At 45.1% G+C, this 22,921-nt stretch overlaps 1 pseudogene; it reads right to left on the bottom strand.

The window, feature by feature from the left end:
* Window positions 1–18,729, bottom strand: part of LOC144368925 (ATP-binding cassette sub-family A member 13-like) — a 398,370-nt pseudogene extending 379,641 nt beyond the window's left edge.
* Between the last annotated feature and the right edge of the window lie 4,192 nt (window positions 18,730–22,921).

Raw genomic sequence — 22,921 nt, 5'->3', positions numbered from 1 at the left:
AAAAGACAGCAATAGCCCTAAGGTGCCCATACCAGTGAATGATACTCCATTTTGCTGCAGAAATGTCAGTGTCGAGATGGTCACATTCAGTACAAGTTCAGAAACCTGGGAGAAAGTCTGGTTGAGTGGTAGCCAGTCTAAATCTTCCAGAGATGTTAAGGAACTAGAACCAGAACAAAGCCACAGCAGTCTGAGCCATTGGTGAGTCAAACAAGCAGAATCCATCCCAGATTTACTTACATTCCACCAACTGCACCCTCACCCTGTTGCACTATGTTGTCTGGACTATTTATATGTCAGCATTCCTCACAGCTTTAACGTGATCCTAATTCCTCAGGCTAAAGACTTAGCCTGAGAGGTAAATCCATCTCCTGAATACTTAAGAATTTTGGCCTTTGATAGACCTTGGGTTTCGTGTGGCTCTCCCATGGGTGCTGTCTTACATTTAGCCTTGGGTCTTCTTGCCCGACTAGGACAGCTGACCAAGCCACACAGGGCACTAGTGCTATTATCTCAGAGGAGCAAATGAACCTTCATCTAGGCTGCTTCAGGTTCAGATCATCAGTCTAACACTTAGAAAGCAGCCAAATTGGAAGGACACATACCCCAACCCTCCACTCTGCTTTAGCCCATGGATCTGAGTGTGTTCAGTCCATCAGTGGTTTTCAAACTATTTTGCAGAATGAGGAACTTTGGGGAGAGAGGGAGTTCATGTGTATATGGGTTTCAATTGTTTTGAGATATCAATATTTTATTTTATAAATAATGAAATCTGTAGGTCAGAAAATACACTCCGCTGAAGTAGGAATGCATTTACATTTCAACAACTGAAGACCAACGCAACCATTCATTGTGGTTCCAAACAGGTAAACTTCCTGTAGTTTCTCATTAAGGAGACTCTCTCATGGCCTCCTTGTGTGTTGAAGAGAATCCCAAGGCTATAAAATACATCACTGAAAACCGGTACTGTTCTATGAATGCAGTATGAATGCAGACATTCTTGATTTTGTGCCACTGAAGTATAGAAATTAAATTTATGCCGAAGCTGATATGGTTCAACAACTGTCATTAATATCTTCTCATTTCAACCTTTTTCCTCTTTCAAAACAACCTGGTGGTTTTCATCATCCACTGATAATATATTCAAGGCTAGCGAGAATAAAAAGTTAGGGATACCAACTATGTTAAAATATTTAAGCTAACAAACTGTCAAAATAAATGTGTTTCCTTTTCCTACAATGACAAATATGCCTTCATAAAAACCTAAAAAGTCATGTTCAAATTCACAATTTTCTGATTCTGAGAGTTGTGCTCCAGAATGTGGGGTTTGGGGAACACCTATCTGGGGCCTCAGCTCATTCTGTACCTTAAGGGACCTCAGTGCAGGACTGTGGATATTACAGCCTGCAGAGCCCAGACCAGCCACACCCCACCCCACCCCCAGCCCCCGACACTCCTGCCAATGGCTGCAGCTGTCCTGGTTCACCCTGAGCCTAAGGATGTAACCACACTGATAAAACCTGCCCTCAGAAGGAGGCACCAGGGAAGAGGCCCGCCCAGGCTCTGGTCTCTGGAGTACAGAATTCCAGGATGAAAGGGTTTTGGGAGGAGTGAGATTTTTGGACACAGTCCCCAAACCACAGGTCCCAAGACAGGGCTCCCCTTGTACTCTGATCTAAGGCAATGTGAGTTGTTCCCACCAACTGCAAATGAAAGAGATAAAAGTTAAAACTTGAAAAAAAAATAACATGAACTTTTCCTAATAAAACGCCATGTTCATACAATTTGGCAAAATAATTTAATTTTAAAAACCACGATGATTAAAAACTGGGAAACCCCACTCTAGGAAGAGGTTTTCCTAAAGGCACCACTGTGGGTAACATGGGGTCAGGTCCATTGCAGAAGACTAATGCCCAACTCAGTGGATTCTAAAGAGAAGGAACTGAATTTATCAGGTCTTCAGGATATTATTGACAACTATAGTATAATTTATCAGTTAAAATTATTATGTTTATGTTGCTTGTCTAATGGTAAAAATGTGGAAAACAACCTAAAGTCTAATGCTAACATTATTATCTGTGGTATAGAATACCTCAGCAAAGAGAATATTATGCAGTCATTAAAAATATTTATTTTAGGACTACAGGACTCCATGGAAATGCTCCTAAGGTAATATGAAGCTTTCTAAATTGGGGGGCATGTGAACAACATCACTGCAGTAGTGCAAGCTATGTTTACAGACAGAAGGGGACAGAGGTAGACGTGTAGGAGCTCCAGGTGTTTCAGAGCACCATTACCATGAACATTTTTCTTTTTCAAACAGTTTCTCAATTATTGTATATTTATTTACCCATTAAAAATGAGGGAGATACTCTCTACTATTGTGCATATCTAAAAAGAACAATTAAAATTTTAAAATAGAATTACTTAAAGTTAAAAATAATGAGGAGGAAAAACCAACACTTATACTTTTATTTTTTTTACCTAATTCAAAACGGCCTGGAGAAAGTGGACCATGACAGGGAGGATGTCTTCCACATGAACATGGTTTTCACGTAGTCTTGGCAATGAAAGTAAAAAATCCCAGAGGTGAGGCTGCTGGTGGAGGCTTTCCAATTTTGAAATCACCTCCTCTGTTTTATTGAGGTCCATCTGATAGGAAGAAATACCGGAAATTTTCCTTTTTAGTTTTATTTATCAGCTGAACAAGAGAGAAAGTGCAAGAAATGTAGGTAGGACATCTGTAGGAAGAGACTCCTACAGGCTTAATATGTCACCCTGTTGAGCAAAAGTTTGTTTTTTGTTTGTTCCTTTTAGATGTATATATACATGTATTTTCACATATTATACATACATGGAGCATAACTTCCCATTCTTGTGGTTATACACGATGAGAAATTACACTGTTGTAAATTCATATATGAACATAGAAAAGTTATGCATGATTCATTCCACTTTTTCCCTATTCCCGAATCCCCCCCTCCTTTCCCTCCAAACCCATTGTCTAACCTAATAAACTTCTATTCCCTCCCTACCAAATTGTTCATTAACATCTGCATATCAGAGAGAACATTTGGCCTTTGGTTTTGGGGGTTCGGCTTATTTCGCTTAGCATGATAGTCTCCAGTTCCATCCATTTACCAGCAAATGCCATAATTTCATTTCTTCTCCGTGACTGAGTAATATTCCATTGTGTATATGTATCACATTTTCTTCATCCGTTTACCTGTTGAAGGACACTTAGGTTGGTTTCATAGTTTGGCTCTTGTAAATTGAGCTGCTATAAACATTAATGTGGCTGTGTCACTATAATATGCTGATTTTAAGTCCTTTGGGTATATACCAAGGAGTGGAATTACTGGGTCAAATGGTTGTTCCATTCCAAGTTTTCTGAAGAATCTCCATACTGCTTTCCAGAGTGGTTGTACCTATTTGCAGTCCCATCAGCACTGTATGACTGTACTTTTCCCCTACACCCTCCCAACATTTATTGTTACTTATCCTCTTGATAATTATCATTCCGACTTGAGTGAGATGAACTCTCAGTGTAGTTTTCATTTGCATTTCTCTAATTGCTAATGATGTGGAACATTTTTTCATATATTTGTTGACCTGTCTGTCGTACTTTCTCTTCTGTGAAGTGTCTATTCACTCCTTTTGCCCATTTATCGATAGGGTTATTGTCTTTTGGTGTTAAGTTTTTTGAGTTCTTTATATATCCCGGAGATTAAGGCTCTATCTGAGGTGCAGCTGGCAAAGATTTTCTCCCATTCTGTAGGTCCTCTCTTCGTGTTCTTGATTGTTTCCTTTGCTATGAAGAAGCCTTTAGTTTGATACCATCCCATTTAGTCCTTCTTGATTTTACTTCTTGTGCTTTAGGTGTCTTGTTGAGGAACTCAGTTCCTAAGCCGACATGATGCAGAGTAGAGCCTACTTTTTCTTTCATAGGCTCAAGGTCTCTGGTCTAATGCCTGTGTCCTGGATGCACTTTGAGATGAGTTTGGGGCAGGTGAGAGACGGGTTTAATCACATTTTGCTGCATATGGATTTCCAGTCCTCCCAGCACCATTGTTGAAGAGGCTATCTTTTACTCCCACGTATGTTCATGGCGCCTTTGTCTGGTGTGGGATGATGTGTTCATGTGGGTCTGTCTTGGATGGATGTTAGTCATTCTGGTTGGGTGTTTTTTTAAGTATGGACACACAAGTTTGAAATCCAGTCAAAAATATAAAATCAGAAAAATCTACAATTTAAAATAACTGCAAACTCTCAAAAGAGAAAAAAAAAGGAGAAAATGAATCAGGGAAGGATGAAAAAGAGAAAGTAAAGGAAGGATGGATGGATGGAAGGAGGAAGAAGAAAAACAGCAAAGAAGGGAAGAGGGAGGTGGGAGTTCGTAACCCACTTGAATCAAATGTATGAAACATGATATGTCAACAGCTTTGTAATGTTTTAAACAACCAATAATAATAATAAAAAAAGAGGGAGGTGGACAAGATGGCAAGTGGGGGGAGAAGAAGGGCTCTGTCCCAAGTGACCTGAGTGGGGGACGTCCGGAGGTGGGTCTCTCTGGGGTATCTGCACCCCTGTCCCAACCTTGCTTCAGAGATACAGAAAGCCAACACTCAACATGTGCTTGTGATGGGACGTGAGACCAGCAGTTGGAACCTCCTGAACTGTCTACTTTAGCTGAGGACAAATGAGGCCCTCAGTGGGTCGTGGAAGGACACCCTCAGTTTCCACCCAGGCCTCGCTGCTGCCCCCTGCCGTGTGCTGCCTGGCCTCCTCCCCCGCCCTCCAAAACAACTCCAGTCATGTTTTCTTTCTGGTCACTTCACCAGAGTGTTTCTTGTCAGCGTCACCAACAGTCTCCATGCTGCTACTTCCAGGGGTCACTTCTCCATCCGTTTCCTACTCTGATCAACAGCAGAGTTGAGGCCGATCATTTCCACCTCCCTGAAAAGGGTTTTCCTGGCTTCCAGGACATCCACCTCATCCTCCCCTGCTGGCCTGAAACCCCATCTCGGATGCAAGTCCTCTTCTTCTCCCTCTGTACCTTCTGCCTGCTCAGAATTTAAAAGTCACCTTTGCACCAAAATCTTCCAGATTCATGTATCCAACCAGACTCTTCACCTCTGCTCCAAACTGGTATCACATCACCCACAGCCTCCTTGACAGTGTCACTTGGGTGTCTCATTAACTTGCCCAAATTAAGTCTCCTGATTTCCCCATCTCCTTCTTCTCCCCACGTCACCACCAGGAAAAACTGTTCCAATCCTTCCCTATTTCGATCAATGGCCACTCCATATTTCCAATAAGAGTCACTCTTGACTCTTCTGTGATAACTTATATTCATCAGAGGAGTCTACTGGTTCAACCTTCAAATTGTATCAAGAATCCCACCACATGCCACCCCCTCTGTCAGTAACCACATGACGGTGCTAAGCCTCTATCACCTACTGTAGCCATGAATTCATCTATTTCCTAACTGGCCTCTTGATTACACTCTGGTCACCTTCGTTCTATGCTCAATTGAATGGCCAAAAAGATTCTCTGGAAACATAATTTATGTATCATCATTCCTCCGGCTCAGAGTATTTGAATGACCATTTCACTCCAAATGAAACTATATATCACAATCAGAAACTAAATATCATAACCAGAATTCTGCAACAGAAAAGTTACCTAGAATTGTCTCCCTTTAACAAACAGAACTGCTTTCCTGTGGCCACTCTTTCTCAGCTCGTTGTAGACAGGGCCTGAGAGTCTGCACATCACAATTGTGCTACAACTATGATGCCGTTCTCTGCTTTTCACACCTGACATGACAGGCACCATATTAATTATTAAGTGACTCTGCTAAGGAGGCTATCAACATTTACTTGCCCTACTTAGGGATAATTAAAATTATCCGTCATTAGAAATGAGACTTTATTTTTATTTCTTTTGCATTATACGACAAATTGTCAGAACAACTACTGAGACAAAGGACATCAAGTAACTTTTTCAAAAGTCATTGTGTCAATTTTTTTTTCCATCACAAGGCATACATGATTCCTATCAATGGCCTATAATATCACAAGCACTGAATATCAAAATTTCCTTTAAATGCTAATTTAATCATTGCAATGGTGCTTTATTCTATTTTTAAGTTCTTCGGTTACTTGTAAGTCACCCCCATTGAAAACTTATGTTGTAAGTGAAGGCCCTGGTGCTTAGAGTCAAAGGTTGCATGGCAGGCACACAAACCATGGCCTAAGTTTGACTTTGGATGGGCTCTGATCCATCTTACTAAGCAATCTGTGGACCTCCATCACCTGCTGGCTTCAACTCAGCAACTGCTTCTCACTGACCTTATTTTAGAAAATTAAATTAAAATTAAATCTCATCTTTCAATCCATTCTTGGAGTGACTTTAGCTTTCTCAAAATTCAGCACCTACACAATTGTAACTGAAAATCAAATCCTTTTTAAAAAATAGTGTCTAATATACAAATTAAATTTAAAAACCATTGCCAACCATACATCTTGAGACACTCAATTTTAAACTTTTTGTTAAGATACTTACTGTTAAAAAACTGGATCCATAAGAAGGACCTACAATAGAGCAAATTTTAGAGATTTCAGTTCAGTCATAAACCCAAAAACCATTTGCCACGTTACCACTCCAGTTTTCAAGTCAAAGGAAGTATCAGAGCCCTGGCTCCCAAATGGCGACACCCAGATAGAAGAATAAAACTGAAGAAAGTCATCACTGATGATCTCCAAATCCCATAGATATTAAGTAATTTCTTAGGGGAAAATTTTTTTAACTGGTAAACCAAATTTTGAAAAAATTTCAAAAGGTTTCTAATTCCAGTGGGCATTGCGAACATTCAAGACAGGACAAGGACCATGAAGGGAAAACAGAGAAAAACAAAGAAAGGAAAAAGATAAAAGGAGAACAAAACGTGAAATTATGATTTTTCAGATAAGTTTTTAATTACATGAACCACAGGAAATGGCTCAAATGCTAGCTAGTTGAAAACAGACTTCACCTCAAAAATAAAAAATCAGTTCTTTCTTCAAGAACGTGTGAAAAATTTTATTTAGGAAACAAATTCTAGGGGCTAGGATTATAGCTCAGGGGTACAGGGCTTGCCTACCATGTGTGAGGCACTGGGTTCAATCCTCCGTACCACATAAAAAATAAATAAAATAAAAGTATTGTGTCCTTATACAACTAAAAATATTTTTAAAGAAACAAATTCTATAAAAGCAGAACAATCTTATAATGGAGCCTATTATAAGAAACTCCTTCATTCAGCGTCAGAAGTCTTTTGTGGAGCACTTTGGGTTCATCATGAAATCAGCTTTGGGAGGCCATGGCCCACCTTACCCTATTCCACCCAGGACAAAGGTGACATTTTCTTTCTTTCTTTTTTTTTTCTTTTTTCTTAATATTTTATTTTTACCAGTGCTAAGGATCGAACCCAGTGCCTCATGCATGCTAGGCAAGTGCTCATCCTCTGAGCCACAACCCCAGGCCCCAAAGGTGACATTTTCTTAGAAATAATAATGAATGCTACATTCTCTGAAGAGCTCATTCTTCATTTTTCTGCAAAACTCTTGACTCCATTTATTTGTATGCACTCCATGAAGAAGAACATATATATGTGCCTATATGAGCATATATATTATATATGTAATGAGGACAGAGATGTAGCCCTGGGCTTAATCTCTAGCAACACAGAAAGAAAAATAAACAAAGAATAATTTTGAGATGGGTACCTAAGGTTGCCAAATTTACCAAATAAAAACACATACAGTATTCAATTTGAAGTTCAGACTTTTTAAAATGAATGGTTGTTTCATGATATGTATATATAGCATTTGGGACACAAAAATATTTTTAAAACTATCTATTAGTCAAAATTAAATTTTGATTCTCTGTCCTATATGGTGTCTGGCAGACATGGGGTTCGTAGGATTAAAGTGGGGGTCGTGGGGCGGGCAGAGTTGATCACTGCGTAACCTCCTTCCATAAAGCTTGCAGCCCCTGATGACTAGGGCGTGTGAAGACAGGCCTTGGGCTGCCCTCTTAGAGGTGCACACTTCATTTGTGAGAGCTCTCTAAGATCTATACCCATTCTAATTCCATCAGAGGTTTATAAATAAGAGTCGAAGTCTCTTATCATGTGGATATTTTTCACAATGAAAAGATATTATTCTCATTTACAAAATAATCTACCCTAATAATTCAAAAGATTGACAAAGCTAATCACCCAAGGCCAGAACTAAACCTGATCCTGGCGACAGCGGGGAGGAAAGCAATCAGAGGGATCTGTTTGCATGTTGGGAGAGGGTGCAGACAGATTTTAAAGATAGGATGAGGAAGCGGAAAAAAAAGAAGACAACAGAAGAAACGTGAGAAGGGAGTAGAGAGCGGGTACCTGTTGAGCCTAGGCTGATGGGAGACTGCCCCTGGGGAGGTAAGGTAGCTTCAGCTCTGTGCAATGTGCCTCCCTCCCGCAAGGAGGAAGGATCTTCCCGTCCCTCCACAACTAGCCGCGGGGCCGACGCTGGCCACCAGAGGGCGCACCTTTCCCCAAGACCCACAGGCAGTGCCCGCTCAGTAAGGATTTCACCCCTCTCTTCCTAAGCAGTGCCCAGGTAGGCAGTATCCCTTTCAAGAGGTTTACTTGCCTGGTGTCTTTGATCTTTCTTTCCAAAGTTTCTGTAAGTTTTTTGCTTTGTCCACCGTTTCACAAATGTCCTCGGCCAGGTCCTGCATTTCTTTTAAAAAGGCCAAGCCATTCACCTTCCTGTGATCAGCTACAGTTTGAAACCTGGAAAAACTTTTAAATAAAGAGAATATGTGGGGCTGGGGTTGTGGCTCTGCGCAAGAGTGCCTCTCTAGCGCCGGCAAGGCCCTGGGTTCAATCCTCAGCACCACATAAAAATAAATTAATTAATTAAAGATATTGTGTTCAACTACAACTAAAAAATAAGCATTTTTTTAAGAGAGAGAGAGATGGGTAGAAGGAAACTTCCTCAACTTAACAAAGAACAGCTATTAAAAAAAGAAGAAGAAGAAGAAGAAAGAAAGAAAGAAAAACTTCCAGCTGTCATCACACTTGCTGGTAAGAACCTGAAGGCTTTCCCACAAAGATCAGGAGCAAGGCACTGTTCTCTCACCACTCCTTTCAACACTGTACCAAAGTCCTGGCTAAAGCAATGAGCCAAGAAAAGGAAATAAAAGGTAAACCAATTGAGGAAGAAGAAATAACACCGTCATTTTTCTCAGATGACATAATTGTCAATGTAGAAAATCCAAAAGAACTGAAAAATAAAAAAAATAAATTGGAACTAAAAAGACATTATAACAAGGTTGTAAAATGCAATGATAAAACACTAATCGTATTCCTATGTGCAAGGAATGAACAAGTGGAATTGGAAATTCGAAGAGCCCTCTGGCTGCAGGATAAACATTTCAGGAGTACGAGGGTGGAAAATTACCAATTAAAAAAGGTGGTTTTGGAGAAAGAGAGGAGCAGACAGTTTCAAGAACCATTTGGGATGTGGACTGAAGACCTGTTATGAATTGTTTGAATTGTATTAGACTTGCCTTTTGTTTTCTCAATATCTGATGCTTTGACATCTTGAGGACTTCTGTCCCTGAGGGACACCCTTAATTCCTAGAGATTATACACAACACAGACAGTCACTTCCATGTTTTTGCACCTCCCCCCACCTGACTATAACAAGGGGACATTACAGAGAGACATTCAAGGAAGATTTGCAGGATACTGGTAGGAGTAGCCAGTGAGTGGTGGCTTCTCCTCATGGTTAGGGGAAGTACACACTCTGGTTGCAATCACACTTAGGAAGAGGAGCCAAAGAGCCCTTTTTATGTGAATCTGGGATTCAGAGGGCAAGGGCTTCAGTGCACTGAATATTTAACACTTTTATCTGTTTTTCTATTAAAGGTGTTTACTGTCTTCTTCGTTTTTGTGCATGATTTATGTTTTAAATAGTAACTTTTAATCATTTTGTAAGAAGTATTTCCCCCAGTATACTTGTTTTTATTTTAATTTCGTGTAGAGCCATGTTATTCCTGAAAAATAGGAGATGTACAATGTTTTAAAATTTATTTTTAGCAGAGCGTGGTGGCACACATCGATAATCCCAGCAGTTTGAGAGGCTGAGGCAGGAGGAGCTCAAATTCAAAACCAGCCTCAGCAATGGTGAAGTGCTAAGCAACTCAGTAAGACCCTGTCTCTAAATAAAATACAAAATAAAGCTAGGATGTAGCTCAGTAGCCAAGTGCCCTGAGTTCAATCCCCAGTACCAAAAAAAATATATATATATATATTTCCAAAAAAGTAAAGATGAGCAAATGCCGACGTCCAGCCCCAGCAGGGGCGAGGGAGCGGGGAGTGAGAGTCCAGGGCGTCTTGAAGGAGGAGTGGCATCAGTGAAAGAAAAAGAAATTATATGAAGTGCAATTCTAAGGGAATAGTTAAATATATAACAGCAAATGTTTTCGAAAGGATTTTCTTTCCCCTTTAAAAATAGGGCTCCTGGAAATGTCTTCCTGCTGTGATATTCAGAGTGAGTGACCACCTGGAAACCTCTTAAAATCACTGACTCTGGGGTCTCCTCTCTGAAGTTGCCACTCACTGGGGCCAGCTGCTCTCCCATGAGTATATAACCCAAACCTCCCTGCAAGTCCATCACAGACCATTCTAACATCATGGGAAAATGCAGACTTTAATTCTGACTAGAAAATGAGAACATTGCTACATTTTACTTAACTTTGCAAATGTCATGCATAGAAATAAATGTGATGTACTAGTAAACAAGGGAAAAGATTCTTATGACCTTGGAAATCAGGACTGTGCACCTGTTTGCAACCAATCTCAAGGAAATTCGTTTTAATCAGTAAAACTACTGATTTGAAATCAAGTAGCAAATCACATCACAAGTTGCTGAAAACTCGTTAAAGTTACAAGTATCCAATTAAATTAGAATATCCAAAAAAGGAAAAAAAAACACATAAAATTGAGGAGAATAGTTCCTGATCATAGAACCTTCTAGATATTTTCAATTTCATGTCCTTACAAATGAGAGAAGATTCAAAGTGGATTAACAGTCATCAACAGGTCAATCTACCATGAAAAAATAACATTGCTTATATCACGAAGAATTAGAGTAAAATCCCTTCCACAAACATTGTCATTTAATCCTCATGACCTATCATAAAGTCTGAGCAAGTTCAACAAATATGTATTGAAGAATAAAATAAACTCAGTGCCTTTTGGGTCACATCCCTTTTAGAGAAGAAGACCTAAATGTGTTTGATAAAAGCAACCAGACAGTGAACAGCAAACCAAGTCCAGGCCACAGAGATCACATCCTGCCCCAGGAGGCTGCTGTGCCCCATGGAAATCTCACCTTTCAAAGTGTGACCTCCACTTGAGTGGGTCAGAATTACAAAATCACAAGAAGAAATGACTTGCTACTTCTCTGTAGAGGCCTTGTATTAAAGGCTAAGAGTGACCTCTGAAAGCCATAACTGTTGATTCATGCTCCCATTTCTCACCCAAACATGGGGCCTTTCCTGGGAAACCACCCAATTATCAGATTATAGAGATGGATGTAATTCAAGATGAGTTTCCCCTATAATAACGAGCAGACTTTATGTTCTTTTTCTTATTATTATTTCAAAAGAACCTCAGTGTGTTCTTAAGACTGGATTACAAATTACTACCAGCAGGAGAAATTGTTTATAACAGAAAGAAAATACTTATAAAATCCTGGATTAAATGTCGATGAGAGATGTTCCTGAGCACCAGAGAAATCCAGCACTGCAACAGGACCCAAGGCGGAGCCATTTCTTCCTAAGTCCAGTTCCTTACTTAGACTTCTGTTAGGTAATGCTTGACTTTGCCAGGTAGGAACGAAGTTGTCAAGGAAAGAAGTGAGAATGAAGAATGCAGGAGAAGGCCACTTGGCAGAAATGACCAAACTTTCTCAGATCTCAGACTAACAACAAGAATCACCCCTCAAAGACCCAAGGGCCAAACGTCACACCTAGATGCATCCACGCAATTGCACAAGGGACCTGAGGATGCCCACTGTGGGAAGGACCTCGGAAATGATGATAAGGCCAGTCCCTCCATTTGTAGATTCGGAAACTGAGATCCAGTGAGAGACCCCCAGTAGTCAAATTACTGTACAAACAATTTTACCCTTGGAAAATCATGTTTAAGAGAAAATCATGATGTTGTCCACCTAGCAGGGTTGGTGAAAGCATCTCTGTAAATTAGAATGTGGGTGAGTAGCACTTCAACAAGGACCTTGAGGCTGCTGCTGCTAAAGAATGTTGACTCTTCACTTGGGCCAGCAAATGTAAAAAAATTTTCCCATTTTACAGTTGTCTCTTTGGCTATAATTCCAAGACTATTTGCTCTAATTCTCACCTTGAGTTGCAGGAACAACAGGTCTGATTGATAAATATGTTGTTAAGAATCAAAACCGCCCCCAGAAAATTTTCTTATTGCCTCCCAGAAGTCCCCACCTGACCAATCCTGAGATGATGATCAACCACACCACAGTTTGGCCAAGACTGCTTAACTATGCACCCTTCTGCTGCCCTGTGTATTTAATCTGGAAGCTCATGTCAGTACCCCCCAAGACAGGGAAACCCTGATCCTCTTTGTCCAGTATAGTTATGCAGGTTGGCATTCCTTTTCTGCTTTTCATGGTTCCTCTTTCCATTTAATTTTTAGGGTTAAGTGACCAGATTGGATTTGATGGGACTTCCCAGAGTTGGTCCTCTGGCCTCCGACTCCAGTAACATCAGTAGTATAATTAATGCAGATATGAGATGCAGTCTCACATAAGAGCTACAAAAACAAATCAGCTATGGAAGCAGTAAGATTTTTCTCTCTTACAACTTTTACTAATTTTTACTTATTAATTTCTGAATAGAAAAGTTATTATTGAATTGGAGTTATTTCTAAGACAACCAGATCCACAGGCAGAAATAATTTTTATAAGAATTCTGCTTTGGCATATTTCTGCTCCCTCTCATCAAAACCAGTGAGGAAATCTCTGAGTGGAATTCTTGGCAGAAGGAGAGCTTGCCAGGGAATGTGGGACCCCAACCCTGGTCATCCACCCTTAACTCAAGGCAGGGGTTCACACGGGAAACCTTGGAGCGTAAAGTATTTTTCAAAATCTGTAATCAGCCCAGGACCAAAAGGAGAAGTGAAGTTGAGAAATGCTCATCTGAGGAAGGAAAAAAAGAAAGCAAGAATTCTTCTTTGGGGCTTTCTTTACGTCTACTAAAAATAAATAACTAAATAAATAATCAATCAATCAATCATATATGTTAGGTGCAGGACAGGCTGAGTAAGCTGTCTGTAGGGCATGCCAAACAAAGTTAGCTGCAGGATGACCTGGCCGCTCAAATCCTCTGTCTGATTCTTTATCACCTGTTTGCTTCAAGCCCAAACGCCCAAGCCCGGGCTCAAGGCTAAGCGCTTCCCCACCCTGCTCAAGGCTGAACACATAGCCTGCTGCTCAAGGCCAAGCACTTAACCCCCTTGTGTGCCACACATCTGCCCAGGTCTTGTAGTTGTATCCCAAGGAGGAAACCAGATGGGGCATCATTACGCCATCTTATCTGAAGATTGAATCATTGCCTTTATTTTTAAGGACATTTCAACGTATGAAATTCTAGTTGATAGTTTTCAACTAATTACTGTGGAATTGTTGACCCAGTGTCTTCTCGCTCACATTGTTTCAGTAAGAAATCTGCTGTCGTTTTAAACTAGGTTTCTCTGTAGGTGATAGTGTTCCTCCGGCTACTTTGAAGGTAACTCTCTTTTGCGATTTGATTATGATGTGCCTTTATGTTTTTTTGTGCTTGTGGTACATTGAGCCTCTGGAATAGTAAATATGTGGTTTTCATCAAGCCTGGGGTGTTTTTAGCCATTATTTCTTCAAATAGATTTTCTATCCTCCTTTTCTCTTTCTGAGATTCTAATTACATTGACATCAGACAGCTTGGAGTTATTCCCAAGCTCACTAATCCTACATAAATTTTCTATACTCATTTTTTTGATTTGTTCTTTTTAGACATACATGACAGTGGAGTGTATTTTGACATATTATACATACATGGAGTGTAATTAGGATCCCGTTCTTGTGGTTGTACTTGATGTGCAGTTTCATTGGTCATGTCTTCATATATGAACACAGGAAAGTGATGTCTGGTTCATTCTCCTCTCTTTTCTCATTCTCCCTCCCTTCCCTTCATTTCCCTTTGTCTCATCCAATGAACTTCTATTCTCCCCTCCCACCTTATTGTGTGTTAACATTCACATATCAGAGAGAACGTTTGGGCTTTCGTTTTTAGGAATTGGCTTATTTCACTTGGCACGATTGTCTCTAGGTCCATCCATTTACTGGCAAATGCCATAATCTCATTGTTCTTTATGGCTGAGTAATATTCCATTGTGTATGTATACCATGTTTTCTCTATCCATTCATTTGGTGAAAGGCACCTAAGTTGTTTCGATAGCTTAGCTATTATAAATTGAGCTTCTGTAAGCACTGATATGGTTGCATCACTGTAGTATGCTGATTTTAAGTCCTTTGGGTATATACTAAGGAGTGGGATAACTGGGTCAAATTTTGGTTCCATTCTAAGTTTTCAGATGAATTTCCATACTGCTTTCCAGAGTGGTTGCACCAATTCCCAGTCCTATTTGCCATGTATGATTTATTGTTACTTGTATTCTTGATAATTGCCATTCTGACTGGAGAGATGAAATCACAATGTAATTTTTTTTAGCTTTATATCATTTACTTATTTTCATATGGTGCTGAGGATCAAACCCAGTGCCTCACACGTGCTAAGCAAGTGCGCTACCACTGAGACACAACCACAGCCGTCAGTGTAGTTTAAATTTGAATTTCTCTAATTGCTAGAGATGTTGAACATTTTTTTCATATATTTGTTGACTGTTTGAATTTCTTCTTCTGTGAATGGTCTGTTCAGTTCCTTTGCCCATTTATTTATTGAGTTATTTGCTTATTTGGTGTTAAGTTTTTTGAATTCTTTATATATCCTGGAAATTAATGCTCTCTCTGAGGTGAAGGTGGCAAAGATTTTCTCCCATTCCATAGGCTCTCTTTTCACATTCTTAATGGTTCTATCTTCTCTTTTTAGTTTGAAACTATCTCATTTATTGATTCTTGAGTTTACTTCTTTGCTTTAGGAGTCTGGTTGAGGAATTTGGTTCCTAAGCCAACATGATGTAAATTTGGGCCTACCTTTTCTTCTAGTAGGTGCAGGGTCTGTGGTCTAGAGCCTAGGTCCTTGATCCATTTTGAGTTGAGTTTTGTGCAAAGTGAGAGATAGGGGTTAAATTTCATTTTGCTACAAATGGATTTCCAGTTTTCTCAGCATCATTTATTGAAGAGGCTATCTTTTCTCCAATGTATGTTTATGGCGCCTTTGACTAGAATAAGAAAACTGGATTTATGTGGATGTGTCTCTGTGTCTTCTGTTCTCTTCCATGGGTCTTCATGTCTGTTTTGGCGCCAATGCCATTCCACTTTTGTTACTATAGCTCTGTAGTATAATTAAGGCCTGGTATTGTGATGCCTCTTCCTTCACTCTTCTTGCCAAGGATTGCTTTGGCTATTCTGGGTCTCTTATTTTTCAAATATTTTTTTTACTGCCTTTTCTATTTATGAAGAATGTTTTTGAGATTTTAATAGGAATTGCACTAAATCTGTATGTGCCTTTGGTAGTCTGGCCATATTGTCAATATTAATTCTGCCCATCTTAGAACATGGGAGATCTTTTCATTTTCTAAGGTTTTCTTCAATTTCTTTCCTTAGTGTTCTATAGTTATCTTTATAGAGGTCTTTAATCTCTTTTGTTAGATTGATTACCAAGCATTTTATTTTATTTTATTGAAGCTATTGTGAGTGAGAGAGTTTTCCTAATTTCTCTTCCAGTTGATTCATCATTGGCTACATCAATTTTTAAAAATTATTTTTCTCTTTGAGTTTTGTTTTGGAGACTTTCATTACTATTCTTTAAGTTTGTTGATCTTTCCTTCTTCAGTGTCTAATCTGCTATTAAATGATATTCAGTGTATTTTTCATGCCTAGAAATTTGATTTGGGCCTTTTTATATTTTTCATGCTTCTAACTAAGCATGTGGAATATACTTATAATAGTTTCTTGAATGTTTTTGCCTGCTAATTCTAATGTTCATGCCACTTATGAGCTTACGATGAGTTATAATGGTGATAATAGTGATGCTTCTTTGCCTGACTAAAGTTTTTGATCAGGTGTCAGACACTGAAGTTTTACATTTTTGGTGCTGAATTTGCTTTTGTCTTTCCAAACTCTTTTTGAGCTTACCCGAGATGCAGTTGACTTATGTGGGAACACGTTGATCCTTGCAGATCTTATGTTTAAGACTTGATAGATGAGATAGATCAGTGTATGATCCACGGTTAATTATTCCTGGGACTGAGGCACTTCCTTCTGATCTCTACCCAGAGCTTCCCTGGAGCTGAGCTTTTTCAGTCTGACTGGTAGGAACAGTGACAGTCCGTCCCCCCCCATGATCAAGGGGCACCATTTCCTCTAATCCTTTGGCTGCTCCTTTCCCAGCCCTGGGTGGTTTCCTCACCTTCACGCACTATCTGTGGCTCTGCTTGAACCTTGAAGGGGACCCTCTGCACACCTCCAGAAGTCAGTTGCCTCCTCTCTGACCTGTCCTCCAGACTCTAGCTGGCCTGGACTCCCTGGACTCTCAGCTCCGACCCATCCACTCTGGGGTCTACTGGGCTCTGGTTCTCCATCCCTGTGCTGAACCTGGGAACGTGACCACCTGGGAGAAGGGTTTGCCAGGCCTCCTGCTCCCAACCCTCCTCTCTGGGCTCCTCTTTCAAAGCTGAGCGACTGGGTCTCCTCAAACCCCCAAACCCCTCAGGATGTGTGGCCCAGCACTTTCCACGTTCTGGAAAGCACGGGCTCCTTCCCTCTGTCCCTCTGCTAGGTGCTGCTGTGTGGGTGAAGGGTGCTGAGGCCCTCTCCTCACCTCCTGCCCCCATCCCGCCCGCCTTCCCTCCTGAGCCCACCCAGCAGCTGCATCGGCTGCCCTGCCTGGAGAATCCGTCACCCCTTGCAAGCCGGGAAAATGCAAATAAAAGCAAGATTATGATATTTTTCGTAAATAAGCAATGCAGCAGCTCAAATCTGGTTCGGGCCATCAGCTGAAGCCACCAGAGACACATCGGTGTTGAAATATTTGCATATGTTCTCGTGGAACATTTACTGTGGCGCGCGCGGGGCTCCAATAAAGCTTTTATATAAATTATTCATTATGGAATTCAGATGGAACGCCAAAGCCCTCCCACCCAGGGACACCTTTTTTACTTCCGTTTTTTTTTTTTTTTATTACCTCTGAAGAGCTCATCTTGTTAGCATCCAGTGCCATCAGCCAGGCAGGCCGCATAATTAGCCGGGGAAGCGGTTGTCTGGGGAGACGGCGCTGACCTTATGGTCACGTCTTCTCAAGGAAACTTGGCCTTTCTTAAAGGGTTTTCTCTGCTGGTGGACATGCTAGTGTCCCCTCCCATCCTCGAGACCTAGTGTCCAGAGGATTGCAGGGAGATCGGAGCCCTGTCTGTCTTGCTCCCTGTCCCTGGAGAGGAAAGGGTGACCCTAGGCACGGCCCTTTAAAGCTCACAGTGCTGCCCGTGCCCCACCTAGGAGGTCTGCCCGGGGACCGTGTGGCCGAAGCCATCATGCCGACTTTCCGGGTGAGGCTCAGGGATGGTTCTGGGCTGAATTGTGACCCTGGTGACTCAGCCCCAGGTCTGAGGTTCTCACCTGTGGTACCTGACCTGTGACCTCATGTGGAGACGGGATCTTCCAAAGATGATTAAAGTAAAATGAGGTCATTACAATGGCCCTAATCCAACCTGATGGATGTCCTTATAGGGAGGGGACATTGAGACACAGACACACAGATTGGGCACATGATGTGAGGTCCCAGGAGAAGACGGCAGCTACCAGCCAAGCAGAGGGGCCCCAGGAGGCACTGACCGGGGACCCCTGATCCTGGGCTTCAGCCTTCGGAACCATGGGGACGCGCACCCTGTTGTGGAAGCCGCCAGCCACAGGGCTGCTCCGTCAGCCCCAAGGAGCCGACCAAGGCTCTTCTCCAGGTTCAACCACAGCGGGGGGGCTCTGACCTCCTGGCCTCAGCGTCCAGCCTCAGTGTCCGGCTGGAGGAGCAAGGAGCAGGTTTTGTAAGTGGCCTGAAACCTCCCATGGAGCCAGCGTGTGGCGGGAGGCGGGTGAGGGAGGGAGCTCCGCCAGCAACTTCATTTCCCCTTCAAAGAACTCTGCAAAGCTCTCTGTAAATATTTGCAGGATTAATTTCCCAATTCACGAAAGAATAAACGAACGACTGAGCACATCGGCCGGTCTCACTTGCTCGGGACAGTGTCTCAAACAAGACGCTATCCCAGCGGCAGCCTGCGTGTTTGGTGACCACAATGGCCCAAGTCCCTGGGCCTTGTGACCTCCTCAAGGGCCCTGACATGGCACAGGTTCCCAGGGCAGCACCATGGGACCATTCTACCAGAGCCTCCTGGCCCAGCCTCCGGGAACGATGGGGCCTGCGGGCCCAGACGGCCTGGGGCATGAGGGCAGAGCCTGGTGCAGAGTCGGGCACACACACCCAGAGCCGTGGTGGCCAGGCAGCCGGGCCTCACCTTCCCTGCCCAGGGTCTTCCCTGAGAAGGGCAGCGCCAGCCAGATCCGTGCGGAAGCGTAGCCTGGCGCACCCTGGCACACCCTGGCACACCCTGGCTCTTCTTGTGCCCTTTAGAAGGTCTTTTTGGGATTTTACAATGTCTCTCTTCAAAAGTGATGCTAAGACGTTATTCATTACCTTTTACCCCTTAGGGAGAAGCAGGGGGTGCATTAAAAACGAACACCCCAAACCCGTGCAATCTGCTGGATTGGTGCTGACCGTGTCCACCCTCCACAGAGGCTGCTGCATCCTGGGGTCCTTCCAGGTCCTCAGGGCTTCCCTTCTCTCCACCTCGCAGTGGCTGAGGGGCTGGGTCAGGAGGCCCGTCCCCTCCCTCTCTCCCCTTTCTTCTGTCCAGTGGGCACCAGGCCCTTTGCACCACTGTGTGTCTGTTGCATCTCCCTGACGTTTTCTGTTATCGTCTCATGGAAGATTCTAGCTGGCTGACCCTTCAGCCTGGCCGCACTGCAGCTGCCCCTCCCAGCCTCCGAGCAGGGAGTTCTGATCGCAGGGAACATCCTCCTCCCACTCCCTCTCCCCTGACCAGCCTGACCCAGGCTTTGGGATCCTGTGGGGCTGTGTCCTTGTCCTCACTCACCTGGCCACCCCAGGCCCCTAAGCTGGACCTGCATTGTGGCATTGGGCTGGCATCAGGCTCCCAAAGTTTCCTCTCCTCGGAGCCTGGACCCTGACGGGTGGCCTCCCTCCACCTGTCCAGGACTCTCTCTGCAGGAGCCACTCTCGCTGCATGTGGCGGGCCTCGGGCAGCTGCATAGTGAGGGGGCTCTGGGAGGGACAGCCCAGTCCTGCTAACCACCCATTCGCAGCGATGCCGGCTGCAGAGAGGCAGCACTGGGAGCAAGGGTGGCCCTGCGCCCAGGACAGGCACCCCTTCTCTTTGCCTGAGGCCCAGGGGCTGTGGGCTCCTCCCCTTCCCTTCCATGTCCCCCCTCCAAGTGGGGCTCCTGTGTGACACACATGGGCCTGAGCTCTGGCACGCAGCCTGGACCGTCTGTCCTCCTTGTCCTTCACTTAAAAGCCACAGAGAGAGTCGGTCTGGTTTGTCCCCACCTGTTCTGCCAACAGCTGTGGCACATGAGTTTGGGGTCTGCGCCTGTGGGCTTCGGGCCCTGGGGCTCTGCGGTTCTGGCCCCCTCTGCAGTGAGAGTGGAGGGGGATGGTGGGCTTCTGAGGCAGGTGGGCAGGGAGCCCCACGTCCCCTCAAGTTGGAGTGACAGGCAGCGGGCCTCACTGGCCCCACCTCTCTGCTGTTCCGTCATGTGTTGAAATTCGTTCCTGGAACACTCCTCGCCATCTGTCTCTGGAGCGAGATCATCACTGGCTCTGGAGAGGAGCTCCAATTTGCAATTGTAAATTGTCTTCCCCCCCCTTTCACTCCACGTGCAGCGGCTCTGACGACTTGAAGAGGCTGTCGGTTCTCAGTGAGCATGGCTCCTTTTCCATATGGCACAAGACACACAGCGGCTCTGGAGTCCTGGAGGGCCGGCCACTTCCTGGGCCAGCTGCTGGGCAGAGGAAGCCAGGTGGGCGGGAGGAGTCCCCTGCTTGGAGCCTTTCTCCAGCTTGACCTTGGACTGGTTCCAGGCCTGACCCTGGACCATCCTGGACTCCACCAGGGGACCCGTTTCCGAGCGCACCCTGACAGGTAATGTGTTAAGAGTGGCCTCACAATAGCACCTGTCCTGGGGCCTCTGTGCCCCAGGCCCCTTCACAGCACAGGGGGGTCCTGGCACCTGTCTCCTCATCATGTCCTCCAGCTCCTATCTCAGCTAAGGGCCCTGATGAGGCCGCTGCCTGGGACCTCAGCCCACCTCTGCCCCAGTTATGACCTCCTGATGGTTCTTCCTGGACGTGTCCCCCGTGCCCCTCCCAGCCTTTGTCCTTCACTGTGGACTAAAGGAACTAACGTCAGATCTTCAAAATTCTCCCGGGCAGGAGAGGAGGGGAAAGTGCTTCCCCACTCACTCCAAGTGCAGCTTCTCCGGGTACCAGGTCAGGGGACCAAAGACCAGAGCAGCAGGCCTGTGGCTCCTCCAGGGCTTGCTCCCCTGGCGCCTCCTGCCTCCTGCAGGGGCCTCAGTCCAAACACCCTCCGGTGAGCCTCCCTGGCTGCCGGCCTCCCCCAGCCTCCCCTGCCTAGCCCTTCCCTCAGCCTGCAACCACCAGTGCTTGGCCTCTTGCTGATTGCTGTCTGTCGCCCTCCCTAGGTGCACACTCCGCCTCTCTCTCCTTCAGGCACCTTGATGTTGGCCCAGCCTGGAGCTGTACCTGGCTGGCGGTGGGCACCTCTCTTGCCTGGTGTCGAGCAATGCCTGTGGCTCTCCAGGACCACGGCCTCAGCAGCTGGACTTAAGATGTCCGTGCTCGCTGTTTTTTGTTAGAGCTGCGTGACTTTGCACACCTTGGCTCTGTGTGGCAGGTGGCAGGTGACTGCCATATTTTTGGTTTGTCATTTAAAATGCCATCCCCGTTTGCTCCTCCTGCTCCCCCTTCCCCTCCTTCCCCCCTTCCCCCCTTCCCCTCCTATCTCTACAGTAATTTCTGAGGGTTTCTCTCCACGGCCACTGTCACTCCCTGGTCCATACCTCCACCTGCACTTGATTGTTGCAACAGACAGGGTTCCTCCTCCAACCTGGGTGGTGCTTGGGCTAGTAGAGCCCCTTGACTCCCCACCTGGTGCGCAAGGCCTCCCTGGCTCCCTGGCACCTGCCTCCTGTCGCCCTCCCTTGCACTTGTGCCTGTTCACACCCAGCACTCTCCCCCCGCCCTGCTGCTCTGCCCAGAAGGATCTCTCAGATCTCCGCTGTGCTGTTGTGACATGCTCTCTCCCCAGGGAGACTGTGGCCACTGGGTGCTGAGTGGTGGGGGGGAGGATCACCACCAGACCAGGGGCCATCACACAGGGGATCAATGCTGTGGCCATAGCTTTGTGAGCTTCTCAAGAATTAGGCAAAGCCAGGTTTCCTTTTGCAGGGTGGCATGGACCAGGCCAGGGTGGCGTGGACAAGGCCAGGGTGGCATGGACCAGGCCAGGGTGGCCTCTCCATTCCCATCCTGAAGGCTGGCCCAGGGTGGCTCTCACTGAGTGTCCGTGGGCAGTGGAGCTCTGGGTGTGTGGTGGGCAGGACAGGCTGGGTGAGCGCAGGCTAGTGCAGACGTGGCGGGGGGCTCTCAGGGCAGACTCCCACACCAGGCTGTGTGCCCAGGCTCCATGCTGGCCTGCAGAGAGCTCCTGAGAACGCCCTGCACGGGTCTCAGCAGGCAGAGGAAGCGCTTCCTGTTCCAGGTCAGCCAGGCGTGGTGCGCCAGGGACCCCCTTTCCCCTGGACAGCTTGAAGAACTCAAAAGCAGAGGGGCTCAGGATGTGACCTTGAACTTGAGCTCTGCCCTGGTCTCTGCTCACTTGGGAGCCATGGTTTTGCATTGGAGAGTGGTTCGCTCTGTTCCACGACAATGAGCAGGGGCCCCAGGGGGCTGGGCCCTGGCACACACGCTGACTTGACTCTGGCTCCATCCTGGTGGCCCGGGTGTCCTCTCTCTGATCACAACTTAGCTGACGTCTCCCCTTGGCCTCTCATCCCCGGAGCTCAGGGCTGGGCGGAGAGCGGGCCTTCCCCAGCTGCCCAGGTCAGGGCTGTGTGTTCATGAGCGCTGATTCCGCTTGATCAACACGTGGGTTCTGCCTCAGGCCAGAAGGAGCTGCCTGGGGAGGAGTCCGTGGGCCCCTGTGAAGTGGGGGCCCAGGAGGACACAGGTGCTTTGGAGCTGTTGGTCCTTGGTGCACACAGGGCCCTCTCGTTGCAGGTACAGTGTCCTCGAGAGCTCTCAGCCGTGGTGTCTCCTCATTTCCTCCCTGGTCACATGACCTGGGTGGTGCCGGGGAAGGCCTCCCTTCACAGAGTCAGGAGAGAGGACACCTGCCCTGGTGACAGTCCCTGCTGCTCTATTGTCCCTGAGCTCCTCCCCTCCTTAGTCCTTTGGCCACAACTCAACACTTAGACACATAACAAACATCCCTTCTTCTTGGGTGGGACACAGGGCCACCCTGACAGTGCCGGGT

The sequence above is a fragment of the Ictidomys tridecemlineatus genome, chromosome 12 (genome assembly GCF_052094955.1).
Source record: "Ictidomys tridecemlineatus isolate mIctTri1 chromosome 12, mIctTri1.hap1, whole genome shotgun sequence".
NCBI lineage: Eukaryota > Metazoa > Chordata > Mammalia > Rodentia > Sciuridae > Ictidomys > Ictidomys tridecemlineatus.
This window is presented reverse-complemented; position numbering and strand designations above follow the sequence as displayed.